The following is a 25,957-nucleotide window of genomic DNA, read 5'->3' on the forward strand; positions in this document are numbered from 1 at the left end:
AAGGGACACTAGCTCCTTCCAGCCGAACGGCATTCTTTGGTTTAGTGCCTGAGGATTCATCCTCAGGACATCTAGCAGTCCCAGAGGGATCACATTATGGCACCTTTTAAGTAATTGATGACTTGCATGGGGACGCACAGAATTACAGTCAGCCCTCCATATCCATGGGTTCCACATCCACAGATATGGACACACAGATATGGAGGGCCAAGTGTAACGGACGTGAGCATCTGCTGATTTTGGTATCCACAGGGGTCCTGGAACCAATCCCCGACGGATACTGAGGGCTAACCTTATTGAGAAAACTATACACTGAAAGAGGAGCATAAGTTGGTGAGCTCACAAAGGAAAGTTAGAGTCAACAGTTAGTTCTCTGAAAATATTCCGTACTTTTACACAGCTATGAATTAGAAAAATGTCAAAAACCTCTAGTCAAAATTTTACCGCTGACAATTTGATTGTCTTCACGGAGAATCAAGTCATGCAGTTCGAGAATCAATTCATGAAGGTCAGTTTTATACATTTATTTCTGCTTCATGTTTTAGGTTACACCAGGAGATGCCCAAACAAAGGTGATGGTGGTGGGTATGGTGTACCATTTAGTAGAGATAAAGGAGTTGGAGGAGGAGGAGGAGCAATTCCTGTGGGTAGAGGTGGCACTGGTAGAGACGGTGGTGGGGATGGCCCCTCACCTGCCTGTGGATGCAGTGGAGGTGGTCCTGGAATTTAAGAGCCCCCTGTGAGTCCATGCTCCTGTAATACAAATAGTCCAATGTTTAAATGCTTGCAATAGAATATGAAGCCCAGAATATACAGCAGTAGATGTTTGTGGGGTTTTTTAAAATCAAGTATACACTGCTTATTAATTTGTCAGCATTTGAGGGCTTAATCGTGCATGCAAAGGACTTGTATAGATGTTTGATGAACATTTTAAACACTACACAGTGACTACTGCTAGAAGAAGAGTTGGCATTCTCATCTAATCCCTAAGTGGGGCACAAAGGGTGTCTTATATAGCAGCAGTGACTGAGCTGTTTTCTACTGCCAGTAATTAGTTAAGTAATATCCATTTGCATAAGAATAAGGCTTATCCAAAGTTTTTCCTCTTTTGGTTTGTAATGTAGGTATGATAAGTAGTTTCATCTCACTGTTTTAGAAGAGGAAACAAACTCTAAAAGTTTAGGTGACTGATCAAATGTCACATACTCATTTGAAGCATGATTAGGATCTGAATGTAGTTCTTCTCAGACCTGTTTCCATTCCCTGTCTGATGCAGCAGCTATCGGGGTGTGGAAAAGGGGAGAGAGCCCGGCTCAGCTCTCAGAGATGCGAAAAGGAAAGTAGGATTTTTTTTTTTTTTTAATGAAAGCTTTATTGAAAAGAAACCCAGTTTTATAAAGTGAAGCAGAATGAGGCCAGGAAAAAGCCACCAGACTGCGTCACTTGGAGTTCACTGGTCACATACTTCTTGGCAGAATTGTGGATACAGAACAATTTAAGACAAAACATCTAGTGGGAGTCTACTATATTAAGATAGTCTTCACATGCTGCACATTACCTCCGAGCGTAAGCTGTCTTGAGGAGAGTACTTAATCGGTTGTCAAGGGTAGACCACCTACTTAAGATTAACAAGCCCCCATGGGTACTTGCAAAGAGAATAGAATGTAGGTGGATCTGTGGAACTACAAAGTTTACAGGTTTTGAAATGATGATAGTCGAGATTGCAGAAGTATACAGAAAAATTAATCACTACTTCATATTCCCTCAAGACAGATGTCTTGACCCCCCACCCCGAATAACGATTTTAAGTGTAGAATGGGATCTTTTTGTCATAAATAATGTAGGTGGATATGTAAAGTTTTCATGTTTGAAACGATGGCAGTTGAGATTTGCAGACATGTAAAAAGCTTTTAGAATTTTCTTTTTGAAAGGGAATTCTGTGGTCCCAGTTTTTCAAATCATCATGATTTTCCTCTCAACAATTTTTGTTTCTATAATATATTCTGTCACAAAATCCATGGCATTTTTTTTAAAACTAATGAGCTCTTCCCCCGTATGGAAATTATGTATTTTTTTGAAAATCCTATCTGTAGAGTGGTTTAAACGAAAACAGATAATTGCCAGTAAGTCAGCTTTTGGTCACCTTTTCCTTCCATCGGACAAGATAATATGTGCTTTCATTACCTGGGTTTCATGCTGCAATTCTGTTCCAAGGTCTTTGAGTTTCTATTCCTATTTTTGCGGCTTGTCTTGAGTTTACGGTTGGGTTCTGAATTCTTCATTTTTCTGCAATGATGACCACTATAAATGTACACATAGTACACCTATCCCACACATAAATCATAAACTACCACATACTCTTTCCTTAGCTAACGTAATGAATTCAACAATTTATGGGTGGAAATGTGCCAAAATCTCCACATTTACAATGACTAAGACTCAAAATGACCCTTAAACCAAAAGCAGCAATAGGAAGCTATACTATAACACCCATTAATTCAAGATTCCTGTGAAAGATTTTACTTAGGTAACATTTGATCTAGGGCAGGAAATATCAAGTATGTAAGGAAAGGAACTTCTCAGGAACCTTCAGACACTCTAGGTACATGTTTCTTAGTACACATGAAACTGCCTTAATAGTAAATTATATCCCTAGTTAAGCACGGAATAAATAACTAAAGAACCTCTTTGGAGCAACAGTGTAGCTTCCACGACAACGTATGCCGAGGGAGCAAGAAACACGGTGTGATGGATGTGTTCCTTATTTTGACTGTGGTGATCATTTTTCAGGTGTAACATACGTCAATATTTATCAAATTGTATACTTTAAATAGAGCAGTTTACCTTCAGCCAATTATACCTCTTTCAGTAAAACTTTTTAAAGAAACACCCAGAACATAGGTGTCTGGGCCAAAGCAGCCAAGGAACAAAGTGGATAAGTAATCAGGGCAAAGGGTAGCCTCGTCTTGTTCACTGCTGGCCACGCTTGGCAATTATTTTCATTCTCATTTCAACGGGAAATCACTGGAGAGTTTCAGGCACGGGCCTGATATGACTTGAATGATGGATGGCACTAGAATCACACCTGTGTGAAACTGAATGCGACAGTGAGCTCCCTAAGTCCATGAGCTCTTAAGAGAAATCCACAAGTTTCCTTAAAGTTCCTGAAGTATCTGCTAATTTGTGTGTATGTGCACATGTGAGTTTTTTAAAATTAATTTCCACACTATTCATCAGCTTCCCAAAAGGCCCTTGACCATAAAAATGTAGAAACTTTTCCTTTATTTGACCTATAAGTTAGTTGAAGATATGGAACCTGGAGAACTAAAAGGATTTATTCAAAATCAGAGGTGGCAGGTTGATGAGGTCATAAGGGGTTTATGATGCTGACGACCTCCTCTGCCCTGGTCCCCTCATCTCTCCGTGCCCCAACTGCTGACGCACAGAACACAATCGCCATAAGCAGCTGGCATGCAGCACATGAAGCCAATGTCTGCTGAACCCTGACCCACTTCCCCACATCAGCATGAAGGTGTGCCAATGATACATATGGTCCATAGAGGTGATCAGCCAGTACACATGTTGCAAAATAGGGCCGTATGACCCCCTCCTCAAAGTTGTACCATTTTCTAAATCACCTATGTGTGTATTACTATAAAAATCACAAAAGAACAATACATCATAAATCATAATAAGCTAGTCATCTTTCGGTATTACTCTGAGCCTGCCCTGTGCTATAGACCAAAAGAATAGCAGAATTGGCATCAACAGCTGTGGTTTTCTTCTTGTAAAGAAATGACAAGGAGTTCATGTTTTAATCCTTCCCAGTAAAGATTTCAGCTAGGTATAAATTAAACTGCTCAACCAGGAGGCATGATAGCAAAGTACCTTTCCCAAGGGACATTTCACATCATCCTTCAGAGATTCCAATGTAGGATGACAGAGGTCCTATCCTCAGCAACCCCGAGGGAACTAACAGGATCACCTGATATGCCTTCCTAGCTCTAGGGTTTATGAAAATATCAGGCTACTTTGATAGCTTCAGAAGGTCTCCGGTTACTGAAATAGCCCTGCCTTTGCTCAGTCTTGAGCATTAAGAACACACCTCTCTGGCACTGGTATAAAACTGGATTAAAACATTTCACAAGTCATCCTGGTGAAAATGAAGGGGGTGAAACACAAAGTATACCTGGGAATTATGTTCCATAGCCATCAGATGTGAGAATCAGTGCTCGTAAAATAATGGTCCTTTCTGGGCTTTGATTTAGACTGAGTTCAGGGGTATTGGAACTTAGCAAACAGGTTGATCTTTGAAACGCACGGGCAGACCTTTCCTCATCATCATAGTGAGCAATTATGGCAACTGAGTATACATGGACGCAGTGCTAACCAGTTACTAACCGAGGAAGTTGAGTGAGGGACCTGCTTTGAGAGAGGAGCCTATTGTACAGAAGAGGGTAGCAGAACCAAAGCACAACTGAAGCTGGTACTTACCTATCAGAAGTGGGAAATCAGTGTCTGATTTTTGTCTGTGCTTGAACTCTGGTTCCACACCAAGGCAGTGCACAAGCTGTTGATCATGCCCTTTGATTTTCTTACAAAACTGTGACCTGAATAGGAAAAAAATATATTTTTGAATACCTTTGCCACAGGTACAAATCAATTTCCCTAAATAAGGATTCAGTGTGAAAAAAAGGTAAAAAACAACAAAACCCACCAGTCTGTTTCTAGCTCTGTAAAAGAAACCCACCCAGCCACTACCTACCCTTAGGAGAAATAAGCCTAAGCTTTAAAATGCTCTGGGCTTTATACAGCAAACCCATTGTGATGTAATCCACTGTGACCATTTAGTCACTTCACACTGTAACTTGCTGGGACTTAGGCTTGAGGTCAAAGATACTGATCAGCCTTTCTGTTTACCTAACCCCTGCCCCTGAGGTTAGTGAAGCAAATAACCATTAGACCTACACCCACACAGAAATGTTCTCCCTCAGACTTACAACGTACTGTTTCCAAAAAGGAATGAGTGTCCTGGCACTACATGGCAAGTGATAGTTTGGGTTTTGTTCAGCACTGTCAGGTAGCTATAAACAGCTTACAAAACTGGACTGAGCTACATAAGTAAGGTACTCTGTATGGACCAGTCTGTACATGTATTCCAAAAAGATCCAGGCACACACACACACTTAAATGCGTGGCTAGAGCCTTGATTAATTCAAAGCCGAGAAGGTCTTTAAACATATCTTAGTTACGTAAATTGTCAGCGTAATTCTGGGCATAAACCCAACTAGTACCTCTTGAGTCAAAAGTGGAGGGAAAATGACTATTTGTCAGCGGCTGAATGACTTAACAGCATAACATGAATAAGAGGTACAGGATGTGTTCCTCACACAATGATCTGCCTGATCTCCATAGGGTTCCCCCACCTCTGTCCCCGTCACTCTGTTTAATCTTTAAGTTGTTTTTCAGGAACATGGAGCTAGTCTTGCTCAGTTCAAACTGGTCAAGACCAGCAACCATTCAACTGGGTCTGCACAAGTATTTTATCAGACCACTCTGCTCCTTTATCCCTGAGCCTCTTGCCTTCAGGGAGGTGGATTTGAGATTTGTCCTCCAGTGTCCTCAGTTGGCTGCCTTGTGAATAAACCCTTTCTCTGCTGTGAACCTTGGCATCTTAGTGTTTATTCTGCTGTGCATTCCGTTACACTCCCACCATCTCTGCCCTAAAAGCAGGGAATGGGTGAGAAAAGGGGCTGTGATTCAGAGCGTGAACCAAGGCTGGCAGTAGCCAGACAGCCTGTTCAGATAATCTGTTGGGGAGCAGAATGGAAGCCAGAAATTCTGAGGAGTTAGGGGCATCAGTAGGCCTGTTATGGTGCCCTGGGGTTGATGCAGAGACCATGGATATATTTTTTTAAGTGTTTCTTCTAAGGGTGATTACACTGGGGCCTGGATGTGGACAGGCGTGACTTCAGTCTTTTGTATTTGTGAAGATGGATTTTTTTTTCCTTAAAAAATAAGTAAAGATTACATTTCTCAATGGAAATAGTCAAGAAAAAGATCTCAACAATCAGTTGTTTAGCAACTAAATACAGTTGAGCCTTGAACAACACAGGTTTGAGCTGCACAGGTCCACTTATACACAAACCTTTTTCAGTAGTAGATGCTACAGTCTACATGATCCGAGGCTGGCTGAATCCACAGCTGCAAACAATGACATTGTGTAGATGCAGGTGAACCACATGCACAGAAGGCTGGCTGACTGCAAGGTATACACCGATTTTCAGCTGTGCGGAGCCCACCCCTCACCCGTTATTCAAAGGTCAGGTGTAGATGGATGTTACCCAGGAGCTTAGGCAGCTACTTAGACTGTTGTTTTTAAATGATGTTTATTTGCATCCCCCTCTCTCTCTGTCCTCAGGGAACAACATGCTGTGATGATACATGCCCCAAATTAATACTTTTCATCTCAATAGTTAACTTTATTTTCCTCTCTACACTACAGTGTCTCCATTATGCAAGCCTTACTTTGCATGAAGAGCATGTTCTTTTTTCAAAATGAAGGAAAACACAAATAAAGGTACCAGTGATGCAGGAAAAGCCTGCAAGTCACTGTGATCCAGGCACCCCCACCCACTTAGGCGGTGTAGACACCACCTACAGCAGTCCAGGGAAGGCCACGGAAGAAGAGCCACCGGCTCCCTAGCAGGTTCTTGGCAAAGAGCAGGAGGCGGTGGGACACAGTCAGTGCCTGCTCTTGGGAACTTGCTTCTCACCTGGGAAGGAAGCAGCTAAGCCTATCATAATCTCAGGCTTATGAATGATACAAACTGATGACATCTTTTGGGAAGTGTACTTGTTTAAACTTCTTTTACTTCTAAATAGTTTTGTGAATGGTAAATTTTTCACTTTATTATTGCATGACAGACATCATTTGCAAATATCATTTGCCCAATGGAAGGGAGGAAAAATAATTTTTTAAAATATTCCAGGTTCTTAGTTGGGGTCACTATAAGAAAAGAAAGATCAAAAATAACTAGAAGTTTATTAACATGTATACCATGCTTGTGACGCATGAGAGTCCCTAGAAATGGGAAACTCAAAAGTTTGGTTAGAACTTGATTTTACATAGTATTTTAGCAAAGGAACAATACATTTTTAGAGAAGTGATAATGGAAAAGAACCTTGAAAGTTCCAGGGCACCAACTGTGAGAAGGCAAATATATGGGAAAGTAATGTAGACAAAGGCCACTTGGTAGATCGTATGTAGATTCCTCTGGTGCCACTTCCAGGTTGGTAAGGGTCTAGTGTTTTCTCCAGGGAGTAACTTTTCTCCTTCCTGGTAGAGAAGGGGGGAGGGACACCTTTGAGAATTTATATCCTGCTTTTAGGTAAATAAGGGGAGGACAGGGAGCTTTTCTTGTATCTGCTTCTTCGTATTTGCCTTCATCTTAAAATAATCCTTATGCCAAAATGGCGCATTTTTAGGTGGCATATTCTGCCACCCTTTGTTACAAATACATTGTTTATATTTGGTTACTTATAAGAAATTTCATATGCATTCTGGACCCTGGACAAATCTGGAAAAAAATGTAGATCATTACATAGTCATACAAATTAACCAAGGGCAAAAATCTGTTATATAAATTTGTCTGCTGCATGTATATCCAGAATCCCACATCCTGTTGATCATTTATACATGTTTTTTTAAAAAAGCAGGTTAAATGACCAGGCTATTTATTATGTTTACTAGTTGGCAGTGGAATGTTGGAGGAGGCTCTTTCAATCATTTCAATCAGTCTCCTGTGCTGGGATTTTTTAAAGACAAACTAGGAATTTCAATTATAATATTTTAACTTAGAAGTTTTGAAAGAATTGATGGTTGCCTAACAGTATAGATCATAAAGGTGAATTTTTTACCTAAAATAATAACTCCATTTCCATGTGTGTGCTTAATAATATGAAAAAGCAAACCCCAAGCTTTTAGGATCTTTCTGCAAGTGATGGGAATAATAGTGGTTGATGTTTTTATCTGTTTATAGATATCTGAAATATGAGGGTCTGAAACAACGCAGCTTTTAAAAGAAATAAAAATTTAAATGTACAATCTATAAAGGAAGATTTTTAAATGTCATTTACAATACCATCAAAAGGAATAAAATACTGAGGAATAAACCTAACCAAGGAAGTCAAAGACCTGTACACTGAAAACAAAAAAACACTGAAGAAAATATTAAAGAATACACAAATGTATGGAAAGACATCCTGTGTTCATGGACTGGAGGACTTAATACTGTTAAGACGGTAATAATACCCAAAGCTATCTACACATTCCGTGCAATCACTATCAAAATACCAACAAAATTTTTTGCAAAAATAGAAAAATTATAAAACTCGTAAGGAATTTCAAGGGACCTCCAAATACTCAGTCTCTGAAATGAACAAAGTTGGAGGTCTCACACTTACTGATTTCAAAACCTACTACAGAAAAGTATTACACTAATCAAAACAGTGTGGTACTGGCATGAAGACAGATATATACACCAGTGGAGAAGACTAGAGGGCCCAGAAAATACCACTGTGTATGACCGAATGACTTTCAACAGGGTTCCAATAGTTCTCAATGGCAAAATACAGTCTCTTCAACAAATACTGTTGGGCCAACTAGATATCTGTATACAAAAGAAAGAAGTTTGATACTTATGTTATACCGTATACAAAAACTAACTCAAAATATATTAAAGACCTAAATGTAAAGGAGGGGAGGGTATAGCTCAGTGGTACAGTGCGTGCTTAGCACGCACAACATCCTGGGTTCAATCCCCAGTATCTCTATTAAAACAAGACCTAAACTGTAAGATGTAAAACTATACAACTCCTTGAAGAAAACGGGTCCAACTTACTTGACAGTGATTTTGGCAATGATGTCTTGGATATGACATGAGAAGCAAGGGCAGCTGTGGACAGGAAACGTTGCCTGCCATTCCAGTAAACAAAGAATGTTCCCCGCCATTTTAGTTCTACAATATTGACCTGGATCAAGCCATCAGCCACTGCCCTGAAGCTACCCCCTGGAGATATGCCCTGAGGGTAATTCAGGATGGAGAAAAGTATTTTGTGCACTGGATTACGACCCTAGATAATTAAGATGCATATCTAAGGAATAATTTCAGTGAGCCCAGATCCTTGCATATTCCCATACATAGCAAAGCACTAAAATCATTAACTTGAGATGTCTGTTTTTTGTGATTAGCAGTTATCTTTTGGTGTTCATCTAAATATTTTTTCCAGCAAAAAAATTCCTGTATATATCCTGGCTCCTCCCTTACCTCTTTGAGCAGTTCCTCAGAGCTGAGAGGCTGTCTCTCAGGCGATAATATCCTGGAATAAACTGAACTCGAAACTTTTAGGTTGTGTGCCTTTTTCTTTGGTTGACACAACAAGAGCAAAAATAGACAAATCAGACTACATAAGACTAAAAACTGTGAATCAAAGGGCACAATCAACAGATTGAAGAGATAACCTACAGAATGGGAGAAAATACTTGCAAATCACGTATCTGATAAGGTGTTATTATCTACTATATTAAAAGAACCCCTACAAGCTTAAAAACAAAAACCTGATAACAAATGAGCAGAGGACTTTAAATAGACATTTCTGTAAAGATGATATATAGATGGCCAAACAGAAAATGAAAAGGTGCATAACATCATAGATCTTTAGAGAAATGCAAATTTTAAAAAATATTTTAACACCTTTATTGTGGTAGGGTTCCTGTACAGTAAACTACAAATATTTCAGATACACAATTTGATGAATTTTCATAGATGTATACACCAATGAAACCACCACCATAATCAAGATAGCTCACTTGTCCATCACTCCCCAAGAGGTACAAATTTCCAATTCCCAAATAATCCCTTCCCACCCCCTTTAACCCCTGGTAACCATAAGTTTGTTCTCTATGTCTGAGTCTGTTTCTTTTTTTTTTTTTTTTTGAGATAAGTTCATTTGTGTCCTTTTTTTAGATTCCACATATAAGCAATATCATATGGTATTCTTCTTTCTGTTTCTGATTTACTTCACTTAGAATGACAATATCCAGGTCCATCCATGTTGCCACAAATGGCATTTTTCATTATTTTTTATAGCTGAATAGGATTCCATTATGTACACACACACACCCCAGTCTTCTTTATCGAGTCATGTGTCAATGGACATTTGAGTTGTTTCCATGTCTTGGCTATTGTAAACAGTGCTGCTGTGAACATTGGGGTGCATGTGTCTTTTCAAATTATATTCTCCTCTTGATATATGCCCAGGAGTAGGATTGCTGGATCATATGGTAAGTCTTTTCAGTTTTTTGAGGAATCTCCATACTGTCCTCCATAGTGGCTGTACCAATTTTACATTCCCACTGATAGTGTAGGAGGGTTCCTTTTTCTCCACACCTTCTCCAGCATTTATCGTTTGTGGACTTTTTAATGATGGTCATTCTGACTGGTGTGAGGCAATACCTCATTTGTAATTTTGATTTGCATTTCTCTAACAATCAGTGATGTTGAGCATATTTTCATGTGCTTGTTGGCCATCTGGATGCCTTCTTTGGAGAGATGTCTATTTAGGTCTTCTGCCCTTTTTTTTGATTGGGTTATTTTTTTATATTAAACTGTATGAACTATTCATATACTTTGGAGATTAGCCCCTTGTCAGCTGCATCATTTGCAAACATTTTCTCCCATTCTGTAGGTTGCCTTTTCATTTTGTTGATTGTATCTTTAGCTGTGCATAACCTTATGGGAGTTCCCTTGTGTGTTATTTGTTGCTTTTCTCTTGCTGATTTTAATATTTTCTCCTTATCCTTAATTTTTGTCAATTTGATTACTATGTGCCTTGGGGTGTTCCTCTTTGGGTTACTCCTGTGTGGAACTCTGTGCTTCCTGGACTTGGGTGACTGTTTCCTTTCCCAAGTGAGGGAATTTTTTGGCTATTATCTCTTCGAACATCTTCTCAGGTCCTTTCTCTCTCTCTTCTCTTTCTGGGACCCCTATAATGTGAATATTGGTTGGTGCCTTTTATGTTGCCCAGAGTTCTCTTAAACCATCTTCATTTCTTTTCATTCTTTTTTTCTGTTGTTTGGTAGTGATTCCACTACTCTGTCTTCTAGCTCACTGATCCATTCTTCTGCCTCGTTTAGTCTATTCTTGGTTCCTTCTAGTCTGTTATTCATTTCAGTAATTGTATTCTTCAACTATGGGTATTCTTTATATTTTATAAATCTTTGCTAAAAACTTCCCTTTGTGTATCTATACTCCTGAGTTCTCTGAACATCTTCACCATCATTACTCTAAACTCTTTCTCAGATAGATTGCCTGTCTCCTCATCACTTATTTCTTCTGGGATTTTATCTTGTGCCTTGGCCTAGAAGATAGTCTTCTGCCACCTCATGTTGTCTGACTTTCTATTTGTATTTTTAGGTAGGTTAGTTATGTTTCTCGACCTTGGAGAAGTGGCCCTCTGTGGGAGACGTCCTATGTGTCCCAGCAGTACACTCCTCTCTTGTCACCCAAGGGCCATGGCCCAGCCCAGTGTAGAGTCTGGGCTGTGTTTGTAGAGTCCTTCCAGAGGCTTTGGAATTGTTGTTTTCTTATTTCAGGTATCTGCCCCCTTATGGATAAGGCTGGACTAGATACTTATGCAGGTTTCCTGGTAGGAGGAGTCAGTGCTTGCCCACTGCTGGGTGAAGCTTGGTCCTGGACCTCTGGTGGGAAGGGCTGTGTCTAGAGAGGCATTTGTGGCTCAGGAAGTCTGCTGATGGGTGGGGCTGTGTACCCACCCAGTATGTTGTTTGGCCTGAGGCTTCCAGCACTTAAGCCTACAGGCTATTGGGTGGGGCTAGGTCTTGGTACTAATGATCCAAGTGAGATGCCAGCCTCCAGAAAAGCTCATGTAGATGAACACTCCTGGAATGTCCTCCACCAGGTTTTATGTCCCCTAGGTGAGCCACAGCCACCCCCTACCTCCCCAGGAGATCTTCCAAAACCAGCAGGTAGGCCTGGCCCAGGTTCCTATGAAGTCACTGACTCTGCCCTTGGATCCAGGGCACGCAAAATTCTGTGTGCACTTCCCAAGAGAGTGAAGTCTCTGTTTTCCCCAGTCCTTTGGGGCTTGTGGAGTTAAGCCCCTCTGGCCTTCAAAATCAGATGTTCTGGAGTCTCCTCCTTCCAATGCCAGAGCCCCGGGCTGGGGAGCCTGACATGGGGCTCAGAACTCTCACTCCTGTAGGAGGGCCTCTACAACTTAATTATTCTTCAGCTTGTGGGTTGCCCACCCAGGGGGTATGGGGCCCAATTATATAGCGAGCATGCCCCTCCTACCATCCCACTGAGGTTCCCTCTTTGTTTCCAGTTGAAGAGGATCTTTTTTGCTAGGTTACAGTCTCTTTTCTGATGGTTGCTTAGTAGTCTGTTGTGATTTTGCTGTAGTTTTGAGGAGAGGCAAGCTCGTGGTCCTACTACTTTGCCATCTTGACCTTGACTTAGAGAAATGCAAATTGAAACCATAATGAGATATTACCTCCAACATATTAACATAGCTACTACCAAAATAAAACAAGATAATGACACTGATGAAAATGTACAGAAATTCAAACCCTGTGCATTGCTGCTAGGATTTGAAAACGGAACAACCACTATGGAAAACAGTGTGTCAGATCCTTAAAAAACTGAAGAGAACTTCCATATGACCAGGTAATCCAAGTTCTAGATATATATCCAAAATAATTGAAAGCAGAGTCTTGAAGAGATATTGCAAACTCACTTTCATAGCAGCAGTATTCACAATAGTGAAGAGGTGGAAACAACCCAAATGTTGGTCTTCAGATGGATGGATAAATAAGATATATACAGAACATGGAGTTTTATTCTTTCCTTAAAAGAAAGGAAGTCCTGTGACATGGAAAGACATGTATAAAACTTGAGGACAAAAATGCAAGTGAAATAAGCTAGTCATATAGAAAAAAATGCTTTAGGATTCCACAGATAAGTGGTAAGTAGTCAAATTCATAGAAAAATAAAGAATGGTGGGTACCAGTGGCTGGTGGGAGGGAGAACAGGGAATTATTTAGAGAGTAAAGAGATCAGTTTTGCAACATGGAAAAGTTCTGGAGATCTAATAGCATAACAAGAATATACTTAACACTATTGACCAATACAGAAAAAATTTATTATATAGTAAATTATATTTTAAGGTGTTTTTCCAATAAAAACAAAAATTTTAATGTAGATTTTCAACCTAATGAAAGATGGTGGGAATAAGACAAATGGTGGGAATAAGACAAAAGATTCTTCAAGGCAAACTAATTAGGTTTCAGGGGAAAATTCCAGAGAGGAAAAAATTGTTACTAATTTCTAAACAATAAGATTAAGATTCTGCAGGTATAAATATAACTCTGAATGTGCTTTGTTTCTAATGACTGATAAGGAGTAGTTTGGGTTTTTTTCCTAATTTAAAAATAGCAAATAAAATTTTCTGTAGTGAGGCTTTGATGATATGTTTGGACAATCCGGGTATTGCTTTTATGAATGGGCACAAAAATAACTGATCCTTAATTACACTGTGATAAGAACCATTTTAAAGATAAAGTGCAGAAAAGAAATGGCCACAGTCCCTCTGCAAGATCATCTTCCTCCATATAGCGTTTACAACATCTACTCATTTAAAACCACCTCAGTCCCTACTGGAACAGGACAGCTAACCTCCACATCTCAAACCACCTTGGAACTAGAGGGCCAACCTGCACAGCTGATCCCCTATCCTGGACATAGTGACGTCTAAAAGTCCCACTACCGCCAAAGGATTAGGACCTCGAGGCCTGTAATTGAATTAGGATGGACTGTGTAACAGACTAGACAAGCAATGCACAACACAAATGCATGAGCAGTTCAGCAAGGACTACTGCCCTAGATTGGCAGACATGCTTGATTGTTGGTGGAGCTGGGGAAAGGCAGCTTGTCCTGCAACCAAGTGGCTGCAATCTGACAGTCCTGACTCTCCACATTGGGCCATTCATGACCACTTCTGTAGCAAGCATAGGATTGAGATGCAGAAGCAAGAGCCATTGTTCCTGGCCCTGCAGACACCCACAGGTTCTTGGAGAAGGTGGCCTAGAAAGTTGAAGTCTGTAAACGCAGCAGCCTTAGCGGACCTCTCTGCCTGGTCTTGAGCCCAGACCACACACAGGTCAAGCCTCCAGGGTCTGAGAGAGCCCCTGAGATGGCACTACAGTTGCCACCTCTCTGTTGGGCATTGCTTCTATGGCCCAGACCTAGGAAGAGGGAGCAACTGCTGCTGCTTCCATGCTGTCTTATCCCACTGAGGGCCTGTCCCTTCTGGACTCCGCTCTCAGTAACCCTCCCAACCCCCCACCCCTAGACTCCATGGCCCACCCCCTACCCCCTCCAGCAACCACCTCAAGCCCCCTTGACCCTAGGCAGCCAAGCTCCACACCTGAACCCCAGATTTGGACAGAGGGACATCTTGGGTTCCACCTCTGCTGCTGCTGCCGCTGCCAAAGCAGACAGCCCACCAGTTACCCTACCTGAGCTCTAGCTGGGGTGCATCCTGCCCCAGAGAGGCTTCCAGAGCCCTGGGCCCACCTAGGCCAAAACTGCCCCTGCTCCAGGGGGAAGGGGGCACGCACCCAAATGCCCAAAGCCCCTGACTGGGGTTCCCTCAGAGTGGCTTTTACCAATCTAGCCCAGATGTGGTGGCTAGCAGGAGCCCGAGCCTCAGCTTCCTGTGCCCAACCCGCCAGGCACAGGGCTGTGGACCTTGTCCTGGTGCCCCTGCCTGGACTTACCATGGCCTGCCCACACTCCCCATACCCCACTCCTTGCTGGCTGGGCCAAGCTCTGGACCCTGGAGTGTGGAGGGAGGGCCAGAATCTTGTCCTGACTTATCAACTCCAGGGGAAGAGACAGTGTAGGGTGTACAGAATTGCCTGCCCTCCCACCCCCACTGAGTCCTCTCCTGCACTTTGCTGAGGGAAAAAATGCCAACCTATGTCCAACCTGGCTCCAACATGGCATCTCACCATCTTGGCCACTTTAGGGGAGCACACCCACATCTAATGTTCTAGAGAGCAGAGCCTCATCCTGTTGGGTCCTCATAGTCTGCCTTCGTGACCAGAAGAGCAAGGGCTCCTCATCCAGGCACCTTGCAGTGGACCTAAGCCTATCCTTGACTGTGTCTTTAGCACTGGAGCTGGGCAAGAGACATCAAGAGACACATTGAATGTGGGCACAGAGTCCTAGCCTCTCCTTACTAGGGCCAGGGGAGCTACATTCTCTAGAGTCAGAGAGGCCAGCCTAATGGTTGTACACACAGATCCATCTAGAGGAGGTGGATTCCATATCCAGGACACCAAAGGAAACTAGTGTTGGTGGAAGGTCAACTCTGTTTACCACTGTTAACACAGTGCCAGAAATTAAAAATAAATAGCTCTAAATTAGTGTAAAAAGCCCTATCCTTATTAAGGCAATGCCAGGTCTAGCGTTTCCTTTTAAAAAACATTTCATGGCTGTATTTTTATTTTCAGTCACTAATGAAGGGTCTGTGTATCATAATATAAATGGAAGTCTTTCAAGAAGAAAATCACCAATATGATAACCTTTTGTTTCAATAGAAATGTTTATCCCTTTTACTAGGCAATAAAAAGTAAGGGTAATACAAGTATATTACAGTTGTTTTGTTTTGATCCTTTTAATAATGTCTGGTTCTTAGTCTCCAAAGGTTCTTAAGCCCATCTTGTTATGTATTAGGAAGGATGTCTATACCCTTTCATTATACATTTATTATTAAGATATTCATCCTTTTCTGGAATCATTGGATCACAGTCTGTTATCCATACTTCTTGTCAATAATAATCAATTGAGCCCCTAATTCCTTGTTTCCAGTTGATTTCATGCTCTTCCTGTTTGGGAAGACACCTGGGACCTCAGGCAGGTGGTCTTTGTAGGTCCTGGTGTCAACTTTGGTCAAAAGGGCACAGCTAGACCACCTTGCTCACAGCCTTGGGTAGGGACCACGAATTTGTGTGGGTCAGGACCTAGTCACTGGATTAATACATGGGGAAGTTTCAGCATCCTCTCCACTCAATATTAACTTTAAAAATGTTAGACTCTTAGAAGTATGTAAAAAATGGGAAATTCAAGGGTTTCAGTATCCCTATAATAAAATGTTTTTAAAAATTTGACATTTGAATTATTTACAAGAGTGCACACCAGAGGGAAAACATTTCAGAGACATTGATTTTTAATTTCTTTCTCCCCAGCTTTACCAACACAGTGCTCAAAAATCCAACACTCAGAGGGGTATGTTTCACAAAGTTTTAACCTTTCAAAGGGCTGATTAGAATATGGAAAATACACCATTCACTGAAACTGAGAAAATTAACAAAATTCTTGACAATCAAGGGCTTTACCAATATTTACATAATTCCATGAATCCAGTTAGAAATAAAATTTACAGGATTGTAAAGTATCAATAATAAAAGATTACATGGTTAGGATAATGTAAATACACATAAAAATCTACAGGAGGAAAATTTTTTAATTCCTCTAGGATGGAAAAGTAGACTTAAACAAGAATCAAGATGTACCACATTCCCAAACAAACAGACTTAGCCTCATGAACATACCAATTCTTTATCACTTAATCAATCCATTCTAATCCCAAAGAAAATCCAAAAGGTTATTGGTGCTTATTTTTTTTAGAGGAGTTACTGGGGATTGAACTCAGGATCTCATGCATGCTGAGCATGGGCTCTACCATTTGAGCTATACCCTCCTCCCCTAAAAGGCTTTTGAATGCTCTTGTTACTTTCCATTGTTAATAAGGGAAAATAAACAAGCAGAGATACTCAGGAGAATTATGGCAATAAATAGCCATGTTGTGAAAGAACCACTCGTACTACATGTGAAAATATATAGTAGAACACGAAGTTCAAGAAGGGACCTGAAGACATAAGAATTTAGTATAAAATGAGGCAGCCTCCCAAATCAGTGAGAGTGAAGATGGCCACAGGAAAATAGGCTCATAGTTCCACACCTCTCACAATATACCAGGATAAACTGTACATAGATCTGAGAATTAAATGTACTACAAACAGAACCATACAACTACTAGAAGAAATAATGAATAAGATTTCCCTTTATAGCTCTGGAGCAGGAAAAAAGCTTTTTGTATGTTTGACTTGAAAATCCTTTAAAACAAAGGGGGTAAATATGAACACATAAAATCTACCATATTAACCAAAAAACCATAATCACAGTACATTGATAAATCTTACAAAGTATGAGTTCCCAACCAAGAACAGCCCTTTCTTAGGGGCCTGTATTACCTGCCATTTCCTCACATCTCTTGGATCTGACTTGTTTCAAGTGCCCAAATCGCCTTTACCCATGTAATGGTAATAATCCCACTATAAACAGTACACTCCTTTATATGAACATTCCTGACCCTTTTACTCCAATTGCCCACTCATGTCTTAAATCTTTTCTGCAGAAGTTATTCGAGTTTTTACCTTTTAGAAACAAAGCCGCTCTTCTGCCAGTTGTCACTAACAAGATACAAGTGCTTGCAGAAACACACCTTTACCATGTCAGAAAATAACTAGCATAATTATGTCTTTTTCTTTTGAAATTTTTTGTCCACATAAATTGTTCACCATATTCAGTTTGTATTATACTCAAAAACTTAATTATCTTTTTACCCAGAAACTGTTTCTTTAAAAAACTTCATTGCCACTTTCATTAATAAAATGACTCCTCTTACCACACAGAACTGTAAATAGATGAAAACGTAAAACGCCACTAGTCCCATCATCTGGGGAGAGGCCCTGAAAATTTGGGGGCCTATTCTTCCATGTGGTTTAAATGCACATACGTGAAAATGGAACTATAATTTTTTAGGTTAAAAATTCATTAACGGAAATATGACTTCTCTAGGGATACGTTCCACTTTGTTCCTTGGCTGCTTTGGCCCAGACACCTATGTTCTGGGTGTTTCTTTAAAAAGTTTTACTGAAAGAGGTATAATTGGCTGAAGGTAAACTGCTCTATTTAAAGTATACAATTTGATAAATATTGACGTATGTTACACCTGAAAAATGATCACCACAGTCAAAATAAGGAACACATCCATCACACCGTGTTTCTTGCTCCCTCGGCATACGTTATCGTGGAAGCTACACTGTTGCTCCAAAGAGGTTCTTTAGTTATTTATTCCGTGCTTAACTAGGGATATAATTTACTATTAAGGCAGTTTCATGTGTACTAAGAAACATGTACCTAGAGTGTCTGAAGGTTCCTGAGAAGTTCCTTTCCTTACATACTTGATATTTCCTGCCCTAGATCAAATGTTACCTAAGTAAAATCTTTCACAGGAATCTTGAATTAATGGGTGTTATAGTATAGCTTCCTATTGCTGCTTTTGGTTTAAGGGTCATTTTGAGTCTTAGTCATTGTAAATGTGGAGATTTTGGCACATTTCCACCCATAAATTGTTGAATTCATTACGTTAGCTAAGGAAAGAGTATGTGGTAGTTTATGATTTATGTGTGGGATAGGTGTACTATGTGTACATTTATAGTGGTCATCATTGCAGAAAAATGAAGAATTCAGAACCCAACCGTAAACTCAAGACAAGCCGCAAAAATAGGAATAGAAACTCAAAGACCTTGGAACAGAATTGCAGCATGAAACCCAGGTAATGAAAGCACATATTATCTTGTCCGATGGAAGGAAAAGGTGACCAAAAGCTGACTTACTGGCAATTATCTGTTTTCGTTTAAACCACTCTACAGATAGGATTTTCAAAAAAATACATAATTTCCATACGGGGGAAGAGCTCATTAGTTTTAAAAAAAATGCCATGGATTTTGTGACAGAATATATTATAGAAACAAAAATTGTTGAGAGGAAAATCATGATGATTTGAAAAACTGGGACCACAGAATTCCCTTTCAAAAAGAAAATTCTAAAAGCTTTTTACATGTCTGCAAATCTCAACTGCCATCGTTTCAAAAATGAAAACTTTACATATCCACCTACATTATTTATGACAAAAAGATCCCATTCTACACTTAAAATCGTTATTCGGGGTGGGGGGTCAAGACATCTGTCTTGAGGGAATATGAAGTAGTGATTAATTTTTCTGTATACTTCTGCAATCTCGACTATCATCATTTCAAAACCTGTAAACTTTGTAGTTCCACAGATCCACCTACATTCTATTCTCTTTGCAAGTACCCATGGGGGCTTGTTAATCTTAAGTAGGTGGTCTACCCTTGACAACCGATTAAGTACTCTCCTCAAGACAGCTTACGCTCGGAGGTAATGTGCAGCATGTGAAGACTATCTTAATATAGTAGACTCCCACTAGATGTTTTGTCTTAAATTGTTCTGTATCCACAATTCTGCCAAGAAGTATGTGACCAGTGAACTCCAAGTGACGCAGTCTGGTGGCTTTTTCCTGGCCTCATTCTGCTTCACTTTATAAAACTGGGTTTCTTTTCAATAAAGCTTTCATTAAAAAAAAAAAAAAAATCCTACTTTCCTTTTCGCATCTCTGAGAGCTGAGCCGGGCTCTCTCCCCTTTTCCACACCCCGATAGCTGCTGCATCAGACAGGGAATGGAAACAGGTCTGAGAAGAACTACATTCAGATCCTAATCATGCTTCAAATGAGTATGTGACATTTGATCAGTCACCTAAACTTTTAGAGTTTGTTTCCTCTTCTAAAACAGTGAGATGAAACTACTTATCATACCTACATTACAAACCAAAAAGAGGAAAAACTTTGGATAAGCCTTATTCTTATGCAAATGGATATTACTTAACTAATTACTGGCAGTAGAAAACAGCTCAGTCACTGCTGCTATATAAGACACCCTTTGTGCCCCACTTAGGGATTAGATGAGAATGCCAACTCTTCTTCTAGCAGTAGTCACTGTGTAGTGTTTAAAATGTTCATCAAACATCTATACAAGTCCTTTGCATGCACTATTAAGCCCTCAAATGCTGACAAATTAATAAGCAGTGTATACTTGATTTTAAAAAACCCCACAAACATCTACTGCTGTATATTCTGGGCTTCATATTCTATTGCAAGCATTTAAACATTGGACTATTTGTATTACAGGAGCATGGACTCACAGGGGGCTCTTAAATTCCAGGACCACCTCCACTGCATCCACAGGCAGGTGAGGGGCCATCCCCACCACCGTCTCTACCAGTGCCACCTCTACCCACAGGAATTGCTCCTCCTCCTCCTCCAACTCCTTTATCTCTACTAAATGGTACACCATACCCACCACCATCACCTTTGTTTGGGCATCTCCTGGTGTAACCTAAAACATGAAGCAGAAATAAATGTATAAAACTGACCTTCATGAATTGATTCTCGAACTGCATGACTTGATTCTCCGTGAAGACAATCAAATTGTCAGCGGTAAAATTTTGACTAGAGGTTTTTGACATTTTTCTAATTCATAGCTGTGTAAAAGTACGGAATATTTTCAGAGAACTAACTGTTGACTCTAACTTTCCTTTGTGAGCTCACCAACTTATGCTCCTCTTTCAGTGTATAGTTTTCTCAATAAGGTTAGCCCTCAGTATCCGTCGGGGATTGGTTCCAGGACCCCTGTGGATACCAAAATCAGCAGATGCTCACGTCCGTTACACTTGGCCCTCCATATCTGTGTGTCCATATCTGTGGATGTGGAACCCATGGATATGGAGGGCTGACTGTAATTCTGTGCGTCCCCATGCAAGTCATCAATTACTTAAAAGGTGCCATAATGTGATCCCTCTGGGACTGCTAGATGTCCTGAGGATGAATCCTCAGGCACTAAACCAAAGAATGCCGTTCGGCTGGAAGGAGCTAGTGTCCCTTCTCTTCAGAGCTGGACAGATTTTTAGTCTCTTTGTCAAACAGTTTCTTGAGACTTTATATATTAGAAACCTTCCCAATTTTAAGCCAAATTCAAAAGGTCACCCAACCCAGTTTACTTCAAAGTTCCCCTTAGGCTTTCCCTACCTAGGAAATGACTCCTAGGTCCCTTTCACCTAGGAAATGTACTGTTATCCTCAGATCTTAACGACGCAAATAAAAGTCACATGCCTCACTTAAAATATGGAAGTCCAGATAGAAGGAGGAACTCACCACAGCACCTGCAGAGTGCCAAGGGCTAGTTCAAAGTAGATTTGGGTTTCTCGGATATTCGGCTATGCCAGGCAATGTCGACACAAATAATCAAAGCAATCTATACTGAGGAATAGGAGGGAGTTTTCTTTGTGGCAAGCTGAGGAATAACTCTTAGGTATAGCCTCCACCAAGGAAGAAAGCACCCCAGAGAAGCATGGTTTTCAGCACAATTTTGTATCTCCTAAGAACAAAGAACACGTAACAAACACAACAGGTTTCTTCCTTCAAGGTTTCAACAGAGATGAGGTTACAGATAAGCATGCACACAGTGAGCCAGCATGATCCTGGCCTCTGGGAAGGGAACCGTATCTTTGAAGGCATACTAGCATTGGCATGACAGGAAGGGACACTACTCCTTATCTTCAAAGTGGACATTCTTTAATGGTTAAATCCGATGAACAACGTGTATTTGACGGCCATGAGTCAAGCTGTTCTAGTTCAGATAAAGTTCAGGCCAACAGATTAATTTCCAAAATACACAAACAGCTCATACTACTCAATATCAAAAAGACAAACCACCCAATCTAAAACCGGGCAGAAGACCTAAGAGGTATTTCTCCAAAGAAGACATACAGATGGCCAACAGGCACATGAAAAGATGCTCAACATCACTAATTATTAGAGAAGCACAAATCAAACGTACAATGAAGTGTCGCCTCACACGAGTCAGAATGGCTGTCATCAAAAAGTCTACAAATAATAAATGCAAGAGAGGATGTGCAGAAAAAGGAACCCTCCTACTCTGTTGGTGAGAATGTAAATTTGTACAGCCACTATAGAGAACAGTATGGAGGGTCCTCAAAAAACTCAACATAGAGTTAACCATGACACAGCAATCCCACTCCTGGGCATATATCCAGAAAAGACGAAAACTCTAATTTGAAAAGACACATGTACCCCGCAATGTTCATAGCAGAACTATTCACAGTAGCCAAGACATGGAAACAACCTAAGTGTCCATCAACAGACCAATGTGTAAAGATGTAGTACATATATACAGTGGAATATTACTCAGCCATAAAAAAGAATTGCAGCAACATGGATGGACCTTGAGATCATCATACTAAGTGAAGTCAGACAGAGAAAGACAAATATCATATGCTATCATTTCTATGTGGTATCCAAAAAATGATACAAATGAACTCATTTATAAACCAGAAATGAACTTACAGGCATAAAAAACAAACGTATCGCTACCAAAGGGGAAGGGTGGTGGAGAGATAAATCAGGAGTTTGGGATTAACACACTGCTATATACAAAATAGATAACAAGGACCTACTGTACAGCACAGGAAACTATATTCAGTATCTTGTAATAATCTATAATGGAAAAGAATCTTAAAAAGAAGAGAGATATGTGTGTGTGTGTGTGTGTGTGTGTAATTGAATCACTGCACAGAAAACTAACACAACATTATAAATCAACTACAATTTAAAACAAAGGTATTATATTTTGTCAAGTGGTTATCCTGCGTCAATTGACATGATTATGTGGTTTTTAGGCTTCATTCTATTTATGCCTATTTATGTGTCTATGATACTAATTTCCACATATGGATCCATCATTGCATTCCTGGGATTATTCTGACACGTTCCTGCTAATACGCTGTTAGATGAGGATTCCTAGTATTTTGTTGAGAATTTTTATGCGGATAGTCAAACAAGATATTGGTCTGTACTTTTCTTGTGATATTTTTTGTCTGGCTTTGATATTAGGATAATACTGGTCATAAAAAATGACAAAAGATGCTGTGATGGTTAATTTTATGTGTCAACATGTCTAAGCCATGACTCCTACATATTTGCTCACACACTAGTCTAAATGTGAACTGAAGGTCTATTTTGGATGAGATTAGCATTTATAATTAAAGTACAGATTACTATCCATAATGTAAGTACGATTCATCAAATCAGTTGATAACCTTAAGAGAAAACAGAGGTCCACCAAGGAAGAGGAAACCTACTTCTACACTGCCTTACAACTTCAACTGCAACATGAACTTTTCCATGGACTTCCATCACGCCAGTCTGTAACACAGACTTTGTACTTCCCAAACTCCAACATCACAGGAGACAATTCTGAAAAATAAACCTATCCCGCCTTGTATATAGCTCCATTTCTATGGACCTTAATTTCGTGATTTTACGTTTTTCTGAGAAACTTGAGAAGGAATGGTATTAATTTCTCTTTATGAAGGAAGACATTTGGTCTAACAATCGCAACTGTTGTGATGATTTAAATTATTTATAATCAATTGCTACATATGTTTTTGTATTCTTCTGATAATACACCAAATGATGCCATTTGTTGGCTACTTTTATGAATATACAATTGTATCACTCTGGATAAGCCGTGATTCCCACTAACAATACTAACTTTAGTGATGTACAATTTCTTTATGTAGTCTAGTTAAACATATGGTAATTCTGTAAACCAGCTATCAGTTATCTAATTCGTCTTTTCTCTATTCCATTTATGCTATATTAACCTTACTTATTTTCCTCCTTCGGTTAGATCTGGGTTTAGTTTCTGCATCACTGTGAGATTTTAGAAAAGGGATGATAACATGTTGATTTAACTTTCTTTTCCTATTACATGTTCATACATAAAAATTCTGTTAAAATACTACAGACTCTGCAAAATGTATCATACAATTCACTTCTTTAAGGTAAAAAAAGTTAATTATTTTACGATAACCACAGACTTGAACACATTTCAGCAAAATCAGTTTTACAATGTGTCAGTGACTCAACAAAAAGAAGCCCCATGTGATGATACGTCACTGCCATACCGATCAACCTAGTTTGAGTAGAGAAAATACGAGGGCAACAGGCCCTATATTAACTAATAATGTTAAAATCATTTTCTTCAGAAATCAAGTAGTAGCCTCCAACGATGCAACAGTACGTGTTTCTATAACACATACTTATAAGATATTGATGATACACACAGGAGTGACTTAGCAAACACAAGTATACTAACAAAGACAAACACAGAAAACACCTCACAGAACATTCACTAAAAAGAACCCTCTCTTCCTGGTAAATAAAACATCAGCATCTCTCCCCTCCCTGGCCGCACACAGCTCCCCTGCACTGACTTCCCTGGGACGAGGCCTTGTGTCCTGAGAACGGGGGGGGGGGGGGGGGGGGGAGTCGGGGGTGGGGGGCGGTGCGAGTGAAGAGCTACCCCACAGCTTTGCTCCGGGTGGACGCCGAGCCCGGAAAACGAACCCCGGTGACGCCACCACGCACACCTGGCGCCTGGGTAACTACGACTCTGCACGCCTCGGCGCGCGGCGCCTCCATCGATGACAGGGAGGAAGGGAGGCAGAAAGAAGAGAGGGCCCTAGTGTCCAAAGACAAGGGACAGGTGAAACAAGGCAGGCTCCTCCCTGCTCCCCGCCATTCCCCCAGCATCCCGCACCCCGCCCCAGCTGAGACAAGGGCACTCTACCCTGGCTGCTGGTCGCAAAAGAAAAGGAGAGGATCTAGCAGGACAGGACCTGACTCTGCACAGACACACCAAGGCCAGGGGACCTACAACGCTGAGAGCCAACGAACGCAAAAGAGCCTACGTTGCTACGTCAGCCCGGTGGGGTCCCAGAGCAGGCGACATGGACACGGCCCTCTGTGCGTCGGCTTGCTTTCACCTGCATTCAAGCCCGCGAGCGCGCGCACACAACAATCCCACGTCTTTCCCACTGCAGGGAGGGGGTCGCAAGGCGGAGGCACAAGTGAGGAGCCGCCACGGTGCACCGGTGAGGGCTTCTGCCTTGACTGGGATAATACATCTCCCTCCACGGTGGCACCTCCAACGCACTCACAGGGGAAAAGTACGAGAGAAGGAACGGTCTATGTGAATATATACGCATACGCACACATACGCAAGTGCACGTGTGTCCCTGGTACACGTACCTCCTTACGACACACGCGCACCCTTACGTACGTAAATACGTAAGTACATAGGTGCGAACGAGTCCGGGGTATGAGGGTAGAGTACGGAACACACTCCCGTGGAGAGCTTCCCAGAAGGGTCCGCTGAACTAATGGCCCTCACCAAGGTCCTGTATCTGTGTGGATGGAGACACTGAGCTCTGCACCTGTCCCATGGACTTCAAACCCGCACGCATACGCGCACATCCTCCCCCACCCCCGCCCCCCACTGCCCAGGACCCCTACCACCACAACCTCCCCAGGGCACTCGCTGGCAGAGTGACTTCCCGAGCCCCCCTGGAGGTGAGCAGGAACAATCCACCCCAGCTCCCCGGGTCCCTGTCAGTTCCTCCCGCCGTCCCCGTGGCCTAGCCCCTCTTGGGCCTGCTCCGGAGCCCTTAGGCCCGTTGAGGTAGCTGGAGGAGAGCAGGAGAGAGACAACCACGCAACAAGAGGGGACATGCGGGTCCCCGTGCCACCTCGAGCTCTGAATCAGTGTCCTGAGAGAGCTAGGCTTCTGCCTGAGAAGACCCGTATGGGTAGCGGTCCCCAAGTGCGCAGACATAAACAGGGTCCCCGGTCGCCAGGAAGTGTGGACTAGAGCGAAGCGGAGATGGAGCCACGGATACACACGCATCCCTTTGGCTGTCCGCACATGTACCGGCCTTCTGCCCACGAGAAGCCCCGAAGGGGAGAGAGACACCACCTCCGCGCAACACCCCAGTAGACCAGTAGAGCCAACCCCACTTGCAGGG

General features: G+C 41.3%; 2 long non-coding RNA genes across 7 annotated transcripts in view; one reads left to right on the top strand and one right to left on the bottom strand.

The window, feature by feature from the left end:
* Positions 1–25,957, top strand: part of LOC116662247 — an 88,505-nt gene that overhangs the window by 49,038 nt on the left and 13,510 nt on the right. For 3 of the 5 annotated variants that reach the window (XR_004318273.1, XR_004318272.1, XR_004318278.1), the window contains 2 exons: positions 18,667–18,768; positions 20,202–20,455. The exons of 1 other annotated variant lie outside the window; for it this stretch is intronic. This is a non-coding gene — a long non-coding RNA (uncharacterized LOC116662247). Of the gene's footprint in view, positions 1–8,042; positions 8,065–18,666; positions 18,769–20,201; positions 20,456–25,957 lie in introns of those variants that run through there. One more of the 5 variants, XR_004318275.1, reaches the window with a different exon arrangement.
* LOC106729656 overlaps positions 500–25,957 on the bottom strand; it is a 40,170-nt gene continuing 14,712 nt past the window's right edge. For both annotated transcript variants that reach the window (XR_004318279.1, XR_004318280.1), the window contains exons 3-5: positions 4,495–4,610; positions 2,185–2,286; positions 500–753 (exon numbers count right to left, since the gene is read on the bottom strand). This is a non-coding gene — a long non-coding RNA (uncharacterized LOC106729656). The remainder of the gene's footprint in view (positions 754–2,184; positions 2,287–4,494; positions 4,611–25,957) is intronic.

The sequence above is a fragment of the Camelus ferus genome, chromosome X (assembly GCF_009834535.1).
Source record: "Camelus ferus isolate YT-003-E chromosome X, BCGSAC_Cfer_1.0, whole genome shotgun sequence".
NCBI lineage: Eukaryota > Metazoa > Chordata > Mammalia > Artiodactyla > Camelidae > Camelus > Camelus ferus.